Source organism: Camellia sinensis, chromosome 9, assembly GCF_055761805.1.
Source record: "Camellia sinensis isolate YWXY chromosome 9, ASM5576180v1, whole genome shotgun sequence".
Taxonomy (NCBI): domain Eukaryota; kingdom Viridiplantae; phylum Streptophyta; class Magnoliopsida; order Ericales; family Theaceae; genus Camellia; species Camellia sinensis.
This window is the reverse complement of record NC_138969.1, coordinates 77,697,252-77,709,576: the sequence shown is the minus strand read 5'-3', so window position 1 is coordinate 77,709,576 and position 12,325 is coordinate 77,697,252. Positions and strand designations below refer to the sequence as shown.

The 12,325-nt window shown below is 34.0% G+C and overlaps 1 pseudogene; it reads right to left on the bottom strand.

Moving 5' to 3' along the window:
* Positions 1-10,688: 10,688 nt before the first annotated feature.
* On the bottom strand, positions 10,689-11,306 carry LOC114303103 (akuammiline synthase 2 pseudogene; annotated as a pseudogene).
* Positions 11,307-12,325: the final 1,019 nt, after the last annotated feature.

Below are 12,325 nucleotides of genomic sequence, written 5' to 3'. Positions count from 1 at the left end.
ATCTTATATATTATATTATAATGTAACAAAAAAAAATTAAAAATCAAATATAAAAACAGATAAAATTAATAAATTTAATTTTTATTTATTCAGTTAAAATCTTTTTTTTAAATCTCAATATCCAATTTTAAATTTTAAAAATTTTAAAAATTTAACTAAACAAATCTAATTTGAAAATATCTCTCACCATCATACTTTTAATCTATAAAACTCACATGTCTGTTACACATCTAACTCACATTATAACTTATGTAAATAATAATAATTAAAAGAAATAGAAACCAAAGATAAATTAAATTTTAAAAAAAAAATAGAAACCCACAACTCCATTTTAAATAAATTAAAAAAAAATAGAATGCATACAAAAATAAAAAATAAAAAAGATAAGAATTTAGATATGAATCTCAAAAAAATATGACAATATCTAAATTTCAATTATGATTTAGCAATTTTTTGTCTTTCTAATATATATCTATCAAAGTTTTAAATCACTTAATGAGACAAATTAATCAATTTTAAGTCTTATTTAGAGAATAATCTGATTAGTCATCCTAACTCCTAGACTTTGCAAGCACTGGTAGAGAAGCTAATGGATTGGGATAATTGAGGCCTAAATTGTTGGAGGTAACATTCTCTAACTTAATAAATTTATTTGTTTTTTAATTTTATTTCTTTTTCCTGTGTGATTCTCTTTATCTATTGTTGGTTTGGTGCTGGTTTCGATTTTAATGAGATTTATATGTTTGTTTATAGGTTTGTATGATAGAGAAGAATTATTGGTGATTATGGCAAACAATCGAAGTATCTATGTTCGTTCTGTGCCAAGGATTTTGATCGGATTTTATTTTCTTTAATGAAGACCATAAAATTGAAGTTAAAAACTTGGTATCAAATTTTTTATTTTTTATTGTCATTTTATTTTATAGAAAATGTGAAAATTTATTGAGAATTCAAGATTTTATTATAACATTAGATTTTGGTATAACCATGTAAATTTAAAACTTTTAAATATCATTGTGTTTTTTATTTTTATCCTCTTTCTATCTCATTATATCATTACTGCTATTTGTTAGTTTGTTAATTATGATTCAATAAATTGAAAATGAAAGCTTAATATAACTTTTCATATATATTATAGTTAATTTGTTATCGCTATAGTTGTATATAATAGCATAATATATGGGGATAATCTCTAAATATAATTTCTTTTTTTTTATCTGATTAAAATAGTCCATCTTAATAATATATAGAAGAGTTAGATGGCTTCTTTTATCTCTAAAAAACTCAATCTTTTTTTTTTACTTTTTAATTTTTAAATTGAAACATCAATTGTTTATGTCCATAAAACAAAACTAAGAAACACATATCCAAAAGCTAGACATTTTTTTTCTTTTTTTTTTCTTATTTTAATATGCAGGATATTTACAAATGAAAAATGTTTGACACCTCAAAATTTTTTCCATAATCCAACTTATAATTATGTAGTCATAAGTGTCAATTTTTATACAAATATGATAAGAGAATTAATTAAACTATACATTTCAACCAACCACATACTTAAACTTTGACTATTTCAAGATGTTATTTCACTATAATTCCAATTAATTGAATTATTGTTTTTACCATCAAAATTGGTGAAAAGGAAAAAATATATATATCTATTGGGATAAGAATGAAAGTTCTTTTAAAAATTGAAAAAAATTTAATGAAAAAGTTAAAGTAATTCATATCAAATCAAAAATTTTATTCAAATTTAAAATGAAATTAGATAAAAAAAAAAGTTAAAAGAAAATCATGAAAGTTTGAAAATATTTTGAAACCTTCTTATTTTTAAAGACTGAAAATCTGTGTGTGTATTATATTCATATTATATTTTTAGTTATAAAATTGAAATAAAAAGAAATGTAACTTAAATTATTGGATTAATAATAGAAATATCATACTAGTTATTGTTAAATATCACTTCACTTCATATTTAATAATAGAATTGTATATTTGTATAAATTATAACTTTTAAATTTGTATATTTTCATAACAAGAAGAGTTATGTCATATATATGAACCATAACAATAATGCGGAACAAGATCTTGAATTCAATACATCTCAAGAATAAAACGAATATATCTTTGTCAGCCATTGAATTAGAGAAGTTTCGAAAATACCCCTAATGGTTGAACCTTAAATTTTTAGTTCACCTTCTTCTCTTTGTCTCTTTTAATTAGGATGATTATAAAACTTTAAGTAACGGAAAAATACTACAATTATGAAAAGAGAGTCACCCATCCCTATATAGAGAAGAAATGAGGGCCAGATAAACTCTATCAAAAGAATTCTTATCCATCAAGGATTCTTTCTTACCTTAGAAGAATAATTATCTCATATTTAAAATTCTAATTATTGAACTTTATCTAATTATGGAGTCTAAATAAAATAAAACATGTAAAAGATATATAAACCATTGGACCACACAGAAAATAAATCTAACATTAATGTCTTACAATCATCCACAAAGGACTAATCTCCCACCTAGACCAACTTAGTAACTAAGCAAATACCAAACAACATTGGAATCTTCGAAGAAAGGAATCAGACACTTGCACCACCAAAAGGTGCAGCACATATGCATGATCCAACAACTTACAAGACTTTATTCTTAATAACTTTTATCATCATAACATTATTATTATTACTAATATTAATTGATCAATTTTCGAGTGCACTTGGGTTCGGCAAGGCAAAAGCTAGCAACTCTTGGTCACTTTCAAACAAGGACATGTCTTCTTTCAACAAAGTCATCCACACTCTTATTCCATCCAATAATCTGTTGGAAATGGTTGGAAAATTCAGGGTAAAATCAGAATTTTTTCTTAATTTTGGTCTATTATTTAGGTGGGATCCAAGCGTCAAACTTGGTGGGTCAAAGTGGTAACGCGTTCTATGCCGCGTTGTGATTCACGTGGTACATTTGGTTGCTCAAACCATTACCGAGTGAATGGGAAATTGAAGCCAAAGTATGTTCTATGGAAATGGAGTTTTGATGGAAAATCCTTAAAGGTTTGAATAAGGCTTGTCCCACATTGATTTGGTGGGAAGTTTTGAATGGGTTTATAAGGCATGGGATTGGAAGTTGGGGTGTGCCCCAAGGGATACCCAAGTGTTTTAGAGAGGAAGATTATGGGCAAAATGGGCTAGACCCATTGGACCCAAAAATCACCACACACGCACGCCGCCGCTGCCGTCTGTCCAGCCGGGCAGGCAGGCTGGGCTTGGGTATAAGTGCGTTGTGTGAGGTTGGGTTAGGCTTGTCTGGCCCAATACCTATCTTTTTGCATCAAAAACATTTGAATTTAATTTTATTTTTTGGTAAAATAAAATCCATAATTCAAATTAATTTCGAAAATAAACTGGTCCGGTTTTACTGTACACCCAAACAAGGCCCTTCCCGTTTTTATCTGTTTGAATTGTGAACCCAACATATTCAAATCTGTTTAAATTCAAAACCAAACAGGTTTCATACCTGTTCAAACAGGTTTGCACCTGTTAATTCAAAACCTGCAACCACCAATCCATCTATAAATAGGACAGCCCTCATTTGATGTTTATACATTCAGAAAATTCGTACTTCACCTCTGCAAATTTATTCTTCATTTTGCTGCATTTAATTTTTGTAAGAAAGAGTGTGAACACTTAGTGTGTTCGTAAGGCAAACAATTTGTAGTGCTGCTATTGTTTGTAGTTGATCATTTTATCCTGGGAGATAGACGTCCACATTCTGAAAGCACCGTGGAGAGGACGAATCTGTCTTAAGGACACAGTGTCAAACACTGGACTTGATCAAATTATTATTCAAGAATTAATCGATTTGATTTTTGTAATCAAACAAATTCTCTCATTTCCTTTATTTCTTTTATATTCTAGTTGTTGTTAAGTACACAACAGAATTAATTATTTTAAATACAGTGAAGATAGTTTAACAATCTTAAGACAGACTCTGCTTTGTGGTATTTTCATTGTATTTAATTTTCTGTGATTTCATAAAGACATATTCTGGTTGGAAAAATAAATAGTGGTTTATGCTATTTGACAGATAGTAGTAATATACTGTCTCTTTTCTTTGACAACTAGTAGTAATATACTGGTGTCATTAACAATTGTAGATTATTAATTTGTATTACAGAAAATTATTGTGATATTTTATTTTTCTAGTTTTAGTAACAAGGAAAATAAAATTATTTTATGTTATAATTTATTTTCTGGTTTTAGTAACTAGAAAATTAATTTTTGATTTAATTTTTTCTGATTTTTGTAATTAGAGATTATGGCTGCTGCAACTGAAACTGCAACTGGTAGTGGTACTCCGATTGTTATACCAACACTGATCCCTATCCAAAACCATGTTCATTTACCAATAAATCATGGAGAAAAACCGAAAAAATTTAACGGTACTGAGTTTAAGAGATGGCAGCAGAAGATGTTGTTCTATCTTACAACTCTTAATTTGGCCCGGTTTCTCCATGAAGAGGCTCCAGCACTTAAAGTGGGTGAAAGTGATTGACAAGTTATTGCCGCTGTAGATGCTTAGAAACATTCAGATTTCCTGTGCAGAAACTACATCGTCAATGGCCTTGACAACATGCTGTATAATGTTTACAGTCCTTTGAAGTCAGCAAAAGGATTGTGGGATTCTTTGGAGAAGAAATACAAGACAGAGGATGCCGACACAAAGAAATTTGCCGTCAGTATATTTCTAGACTTTGTTATGGTAGACTCCCAAACGATAATTTCTCAAGTTCAAAGTTTTCAATTAATTTTACATGATATTCATTCTGAGGGTATGTCTCTGAGCGAGTCTTTCCAAGTCGCTACTTTAGTGGAAAAGTTACCACCGGCTTGGAAAGATTTCAAAAATTATTTAAAACATAAACGCAAAGAGATGACCATAGATGAATTGATTGTAAGATTAAGAATTGAGGAAGATAACCGAAATGCTGAAAAGAGGAATGGGAAAAATCCCATTGAGTCCAAGGCTAATGTGGTTGAATAAGTTCATAAACCACATAACAAAAAGAGGAAGTTTACTAGAGATGGTTCTAAACAAGGCAATAGCAACAAGAAGTTCAAAGGAAAATGCTATAACTGTGGCAAAACTAGACATCGAGCTTCTGGCTGCCGCCGCCCTAAGAAGGATCATGGAAGTACAAGCAAGAAGACTACCAATCAAGCCAATGTAACTGAACTAGATTACATCTCTGACGGGGTAAATGACATAACCTCTCTGCTGTGGTGTCTGAGACTAACTTGTTTGGAAATCCCAAAGAGTGGTGGGTTGACACAGGAGCAACTCATCACATATGTGCGAACAAGAAGATGTTCACTACCTCCAATAAGGCTGCAAATGGTGAACAACTTTTCATGGGAAATTCTTCTACTTCTACTGTGGCTGGACAAGGAAAAGTGATCTTGAAGTTGACATCAGGAAAAGAACTGACCCTCAACAACGTACTGTATGTACCTGACATCCGGAAGAATTTAGTATCTGGTTCTTTGTTAAGTAAAAATGGTCTTAGGCTTGTCTTTGAGTCTGATAAATTTGTATTAACAAAGAGTGGCATGTATGTTGGCAAGGGATACATGAGTGATGGTCTCTTCAAACTAAATGTAATGACAGTTGTACCAAAAGTTGCTATGAATAAGAATAACACATCTTTTGCTTATATTCTTGAGTCGAATTTATGGCATGGTAGATTAGGATATGTGAATTTTGATGCTTTGCGTAGATTAATTGGTTTAGATTATATACCAAAGTTTGAAATTAATCATAATCATAAATGTGAAATTTGTGTAGAAGCGAAACTAACTAAGGTTCCATTTAAATTGGTTGAAAGGAAAATCGAACCTCTAGAATTAATTCATACAGATGTATGTGATCTTAAATTTATTCAAACTAGAGGAGGAAAAAAGTATTTCATAACATTTATCGATGATTGCACAAGATATTGTTATGTTTATTTACTTAGATGTAAAGATAAAGCCTTAGAAATGTTTAAACTCTACAAAACAGAAGTTGAAAATCAACTTGGTAAAACCATTAAAATTGTTAGAAGTGATAAGGGTGGTGAATATGGTGCACCATTAAATGAATTTCATGCACAACATGGCATTATTCACCAAACAACAGCACCCTATTCTCCTCAACAAAATGGAATTGCTGAAAGGAAGAATAAAACCCTTAAAGAAATGATGAATGCCATGTTACTAAGTTCAGGCTTACCACAAAACTTGTGGGGGGAAGCAATATTGTCTGCTAATTATGTTCTTAACAAAATACCCCACAAGAAAACCAACAGCACTCCTTATGAATTGTGGAAAAGTCGACCACCTTCCTACAAATACTTAAAAATGTGGGGGTGTTTGGCAAAAGTTGAAGTTCCTATTCTTAAAAAGACTAAGATTGGACGAAAAATAATAGATTGTGTGTTTATTGGTTATGCTCAGAATAGTAGTGCATATCGGTTTCTGACTTATAAATCAGAAATACCTGATATAAATGTGAACACTATTATAGAATCAAGGAATGTTGTGTTTTTTGAACATGTCTTTCCTTACAAGAAAGGACAGGAATTAAGTTCACAAAAAAGAACTTATGATTGTACACAAAGTTAAGAGACTAATGACAATCAAACACAAGACACTAGTAATGGTCTCGACCAACAGGATTTAACTGATGATGAACCAAGAAGAAGTAAGAAAGTGAGAACATCAAAATCCTTTGGTCCAGATTTTCTGACATACCTGTTAGAAAATGAACCTCAAAGCTTTAAGACAGCAATGACAAGTCCTGAAGCTCTCTTTTGCGGAGAGAGGCTATTAATAATGAAATTAAATCCATTATGCAAAATCATACTTAGGGATTGGTGGATCTTTCACTAGGTTCTAAACCTCTTGGATATAAGTGGATATTTAAGAGAAAAATGAAAGCAGATGGTTCAATAGACAAGTATAAAACAAGACTTGTAGTAAAAGGTTACAAACAAAAGGAAAGTCTGGACTATTTTGACACATATTCTCCTGTGACAAGAATAACATTCATTCGCATGCTTATTTCTATAGCAGCGTTGTTTAATTTAGAAATACATCAAATGGATGTTAATACAGTTTTCTTAAATGGTGATCTAAATGAAGAGATCTATATGGAGCAACCCAAAGGGTTTGTAGTGTCGGGGCAAGAAAAGAAAGTTTGTCGGCTTGTAAAATCACTTTATGGATTAAAACAAGCACCTAAGTAATGGCGTGAAAAATTTGATCATGCAATGTTTACTAATGGGTTTAAGATAAATAAATGTGACAAATGCGTCTCTGTTAAAAACACTGACCAAGGATATGTCATAGTTTGTCTTTATGTGGATGACATGCTTATCATTGGAAGTAGTCAAAACATGATCAAATTAACTAAGCAAATGCTTAACAAAAGATTTGATATGAAAGATATGGGGGTCGCAGATGTTATATTAGGAATGAAAATTACTAAAACATCTGACGAATATGCATTATCTCAATCACATTATATTGAAAAAATTCTTGGTAAATTTATCAAGGATGATATGAATTTAGCTAGAACACCTGTAGACGTCGATCTTTATTTATCAAAAAATAAAGGTGATGCGGTGTCTCAGTTAAAATACTCCCAAATCATTGGAAGCCTAATGTACCTAATGAATTGTACTCGTCCTGATATAGCTTATGCTATCAGTAAATTGAGTAGGTACACTAGTAACCCCGAAGAAGACCATTGGAAGGCAATCATTCGGGTTCTTAGATATCTAAGATTCACCCGTGATCATGGTTTGAACTTTACTCGATATCTAGCAGTACTTGAAGGTTATTGTGATGCAAATTGGATATCGGATACTAAAGATTCAAAATCCACTAGTGGATATGTCTTTACTCTAGGAGGCGCTGCTGGTTCTTGGAAATCCACGAAACAAACTTGCATCGCACGATCCATAATGGAATCCGAGTTCATTGCTTTAGACAAAGCAAGAGAAGAAACAAAATGGCTTCGTCACTTTTTAGAAGACATTCCAATGTGGCCAAAACCTATGCCAGTTATTTGTATTCATTATGATAGTCAATCTGTAATAGGCAGGGCACAGAATCACATGTATAACAGTAAGTCACAACATATTCGTCGTCAACATAATACCGTAAGGCAATTGTTTTCAAATGGAATAATCTCAATAGATTATATAAAATCTAAAGAGAATATTGCGGATCCGTTAACAAAAGGTTTGACAAAAGAGCTAGTGTATAGTTCATCAAAGGGGATGGGATTAAAGCCTATTACATAAGAGTCATCATAATGGTAACGCTACTTATATGACTGGAGATCCTAAGAACTAAGTTCAAAGGGACAAGTAAGGTATGTATGGCTCACCAGAAATCACCAAGGGATTAAAATTCTTTACACATTCCTATGGTGAGAGTGATATTTGTAACATTTGTTGTATGCAGGGGTATAAGGATAAGCTTTGCTTTTAATGATTACTTATATCTTGATTGAGGCATAAAATCAAGACGAGTATAAGGAGATACTCATAATAAGAATCACCTATATGAGTGTCGAACTGGGGCCAGTTCTATGAGAATGCAAAAGGCTAAATTCTCTAGAAACACTCATGAAAACCAGGAGCGTTCAAGGCCAAAATAAACACAACAGTGAGAACCACGATGTGTTAGAAGATATTTTGTGTGAAATCTACTGCCTTGGCTTACACAAGCGGCTGAACAATTCAAGGCATCGCGTCCATTGGTTAGCTAGTAAGTCCGATAGGTTATCACTAGGGAAGGTTCAAGGCCAAAAGCTACCTATCCTGATGCAAGATTATTTCGACTTATACTATTTTGATAAAGTCTGCATATTGTTGCATTTCCATTGTCATCAAATTCTATTCATGTAGGGGATTGTTGGAAATGGTTGGAAAATTCTGGGTAAAACCAGAATTTTTTCCTAACTTTGGTCTATTATTTTGGTGGGACCCGAGCGTCAAATTTGGCGGGTCAAAGTGGTAACGCGTTCTATGCCGCATTGTGATTCACGTGGTATATTTGGTTGCTCAAAACCATTACCGAGTGAATGGAAAATTGAAGCCAAAGTATGCTCCATGGAAATGAAGTTTTGGTGGAAAATCCTTACAAATTTGAATAAGGCTTGTCCCACATTGATTTGGTGGAAAGTTTTGAATGGGTTTATGAGGCATGGGATTGGAAGTTGGGGTGTGCCCCGAGGGGTACCCAAGTGTTTTAGAGAGGGAGGTTATGGGCAAAATGGGCTAGACCCATTGGACCCAAAAATCACCACACACGCGTGCGCGCGCCGCCGCCGTCCATTCGGTCAGTAGGGCAGGCTGGGTTGGGCCTAGGCTTAGGCGCGAGTGCGTGGTGTGAGGTTGGGTTGGGCTTGTCCGGCCCAATGCCTATCTTTTTGGGTCAAAAATATTTGAATTTAATTTTATTTTTTGGTAAAATAAAATCCAGAATTCAAATTAATTTCGGAAATAAACTGGTCCGATTTTACTGTACACCCAAACAAGGCCCTTCCCGTTTTTATCTGTTTGAATTGTGAACCCAACAGATTCAAATCTGTTTAAATTCAAAACAAAACAGATTTCATACCTGTTCAAACAGGTTTGCACCTGTTTAATTCTAAACCTGCAGCCACCAATCCATCTATAAATAGGACAGCCCTCATTTGATGTTTATACATTCAGAAAATTCGTACTTCACCTCTGCAAATTTTATTCTTCATTTTGCTGCATTTAATTTTTGTAAGAAAGAGTGTAAACACTTAGTGTGTTCATAAGGCAAACAATTTGTAGTGCTGCTATTGTTTGTAGTTGATCATTTTATCCTGGGAGATAGACGTCCATATTCTGAAAGCACCGTGGAGATGACGAATCTGTCTTAAGGACACAGTGTCAAACACTGGACTTGATCAAATTATTATTCAAGAATTAATCAATTTGATTTTTGTAATCAAACAAATTCTCTCATTTCCTTTATTTTTTTTATATTCTAGTTGTTGTTAAGTACGCAACAGAATTAATTATTTTAAATACAGTGAAGATTGTCCAACATAATCCAATTCCAATTGGGCCACCAAATAAAACAGCATTCGTATATGTTGGCCTCCACCACCCGAAATCAAGTTCGTATCGACCAAACCTACACCAACTGCAATGGCGATACACCTTTATAGTGTCTCCCTTGAGTCTCAATGATTTTGTCTTTTCAGCGGTGAAATTGTTATCAGTGGACTGTTGAACACTTTTCCTCAGCTGATAAACAAAGCCTGGCAAGTCTGTTTCCGCACCACCGTCTTCGATCATTGCCCACAACAATCCAGTTATATTTCCAAAAGAATATTTTGGTAAGGGTGGCTCAAGCCTTGTGTGTATGTTGACAACCCCTATCAATGCATATGCCTCTGGACTTGAAGCGTTAGTTTCAAGTCCAAGGGCATATGATCGGGAGGCAGTCACTACGCATTTCAAGAGGGCTGCAGTGATAGCCTCTACGCGGGTAGGTTGCGGCACGCCCATGCTGGTCGCTTTGGCCTTGAGGGTAGCAACTTTCAACGCGTCGATCACAAACCTTTTTGTGACAATCTTCTCGGTCATCTGCACCAACATCATTGACAACACCGGCAGTCCTCTCTCGGTGGAAAGTGAGACGATGCAGAAATGAAATCTGGAACAATAGTCGCAGATGACCCGAGGGCGATGTCAAACCAGGCCTTAACGAAGGCAGCATACGCGACTCCATCGGCGATCTTGTGAGACATACGCACACAAAGTGCCATTCCACCGCATGGAAAGAAGTTAAGTTGAACGAACAACAGAGGGTTCTTGTTAAAGTCTTCGGGGTTGGGTTCAAATAAACGGTACATTTCTTCGACTTTCGGTTGTTCAAGAATGTCTGAGAGAGGACAGTCAGTGACTCGAGCTTCCAAATAATCAACACCCTCGTCGTTACAATCGATAAAGAGATTGTCTCTCAGTCTTCCGGCAAGTGGGTAGAAGCGAGTGAGGGTTTCAGAGAGAGTTTCCTTTAAGCGTTGGGATCTTATGCTAACCATCTCTTCGTGATTCACATCACGAGTAGGGTTGGCATTGAAGAAAACAGCTAGGATGTAATGATGGGGAGAGTATTGATCCCTAGAACAGAGCTTGTAAATTCTAAATTGATTGGGAGTGGGAGAAGATGGCTTGATGATTTCTCTAGCTAATATCTCAACCTTCATCTCCATGCTTGTGTCTATATTTTTCTTTGCTATAAACACTGCAAGAATGGAGACTATATATATGAACTGAGAAAGTTATTTTCTCATTACATGTGAGCCATGCCTCACAACTTTAACTGTGGATTTTTTATTTATTTATTTTTATTATCACACATTCCAAATACTACACTTTAAACCTTTAAGTTTAATTTTATTAATTTAAGCTCTACATTTTTATAAGAACCATATATTTGGGTCTGTGAGGTCCATTATGAGTATTATCTCAATAATTTGAATAAAAGTAATACTAGAAACTCATATTTTAGATTCACAAATTCACCAATAATAATGTAGTAAAAAAGTAGGTCTTATATTATTGAGGGTGGTAGGAAATCAAGATGGTTATTGCAAGAAGACAGAGGTGATTACCATTTTTGTGGACAACATCCCTGAGTCCATGGATGCTAAAGGATTATTCAGTCTTTTTAGAAAGTTTGGTGTGGTCAAGGATGCGTTCATACCAGGGAAGAGGAGAAGAGTTTTAGGTTCCAGATTTGGCTTTGTGTGATACAATTGCGAGGTGGCAGCAGAGATGGCGATTAAGAAGGCTGATGGTTTGTGGTGTGATAACAAGGCGCTGAAAGTTAAAAGAGCAGAGTTTCAAAAACCTCATGCTCTGGGTCATCGAGTGAAAGGGATGCTAAACAGAGGGGATGATGGCAGAATGATGCATCAGCGGCCTCAAAGGTAGCAATGGCAGGATAATGGGGTTAAGCAGTCATACGCAGAAACATTAGTGAGAGGAGGAGTACGTGACAGTAAGAAGGTGGTGATCAGAGCTTATGAAGAAGGAAATGGATGGCTTTGTGAAAGTTTAGTGGTGAAGTTGAGTAGCTTCTTAGCTGTGAAAGTTTTTAAAGCAGAACTACATAATAGGGGAATGAGAGATGTTATTGTTAGGGACAATGGAGGAAGAATAGTAGTGCTAACTTTTAATTATGTTCAACAAATGAAGGAAGGGAAGGAACAAATAGGCAAGTGGGGTA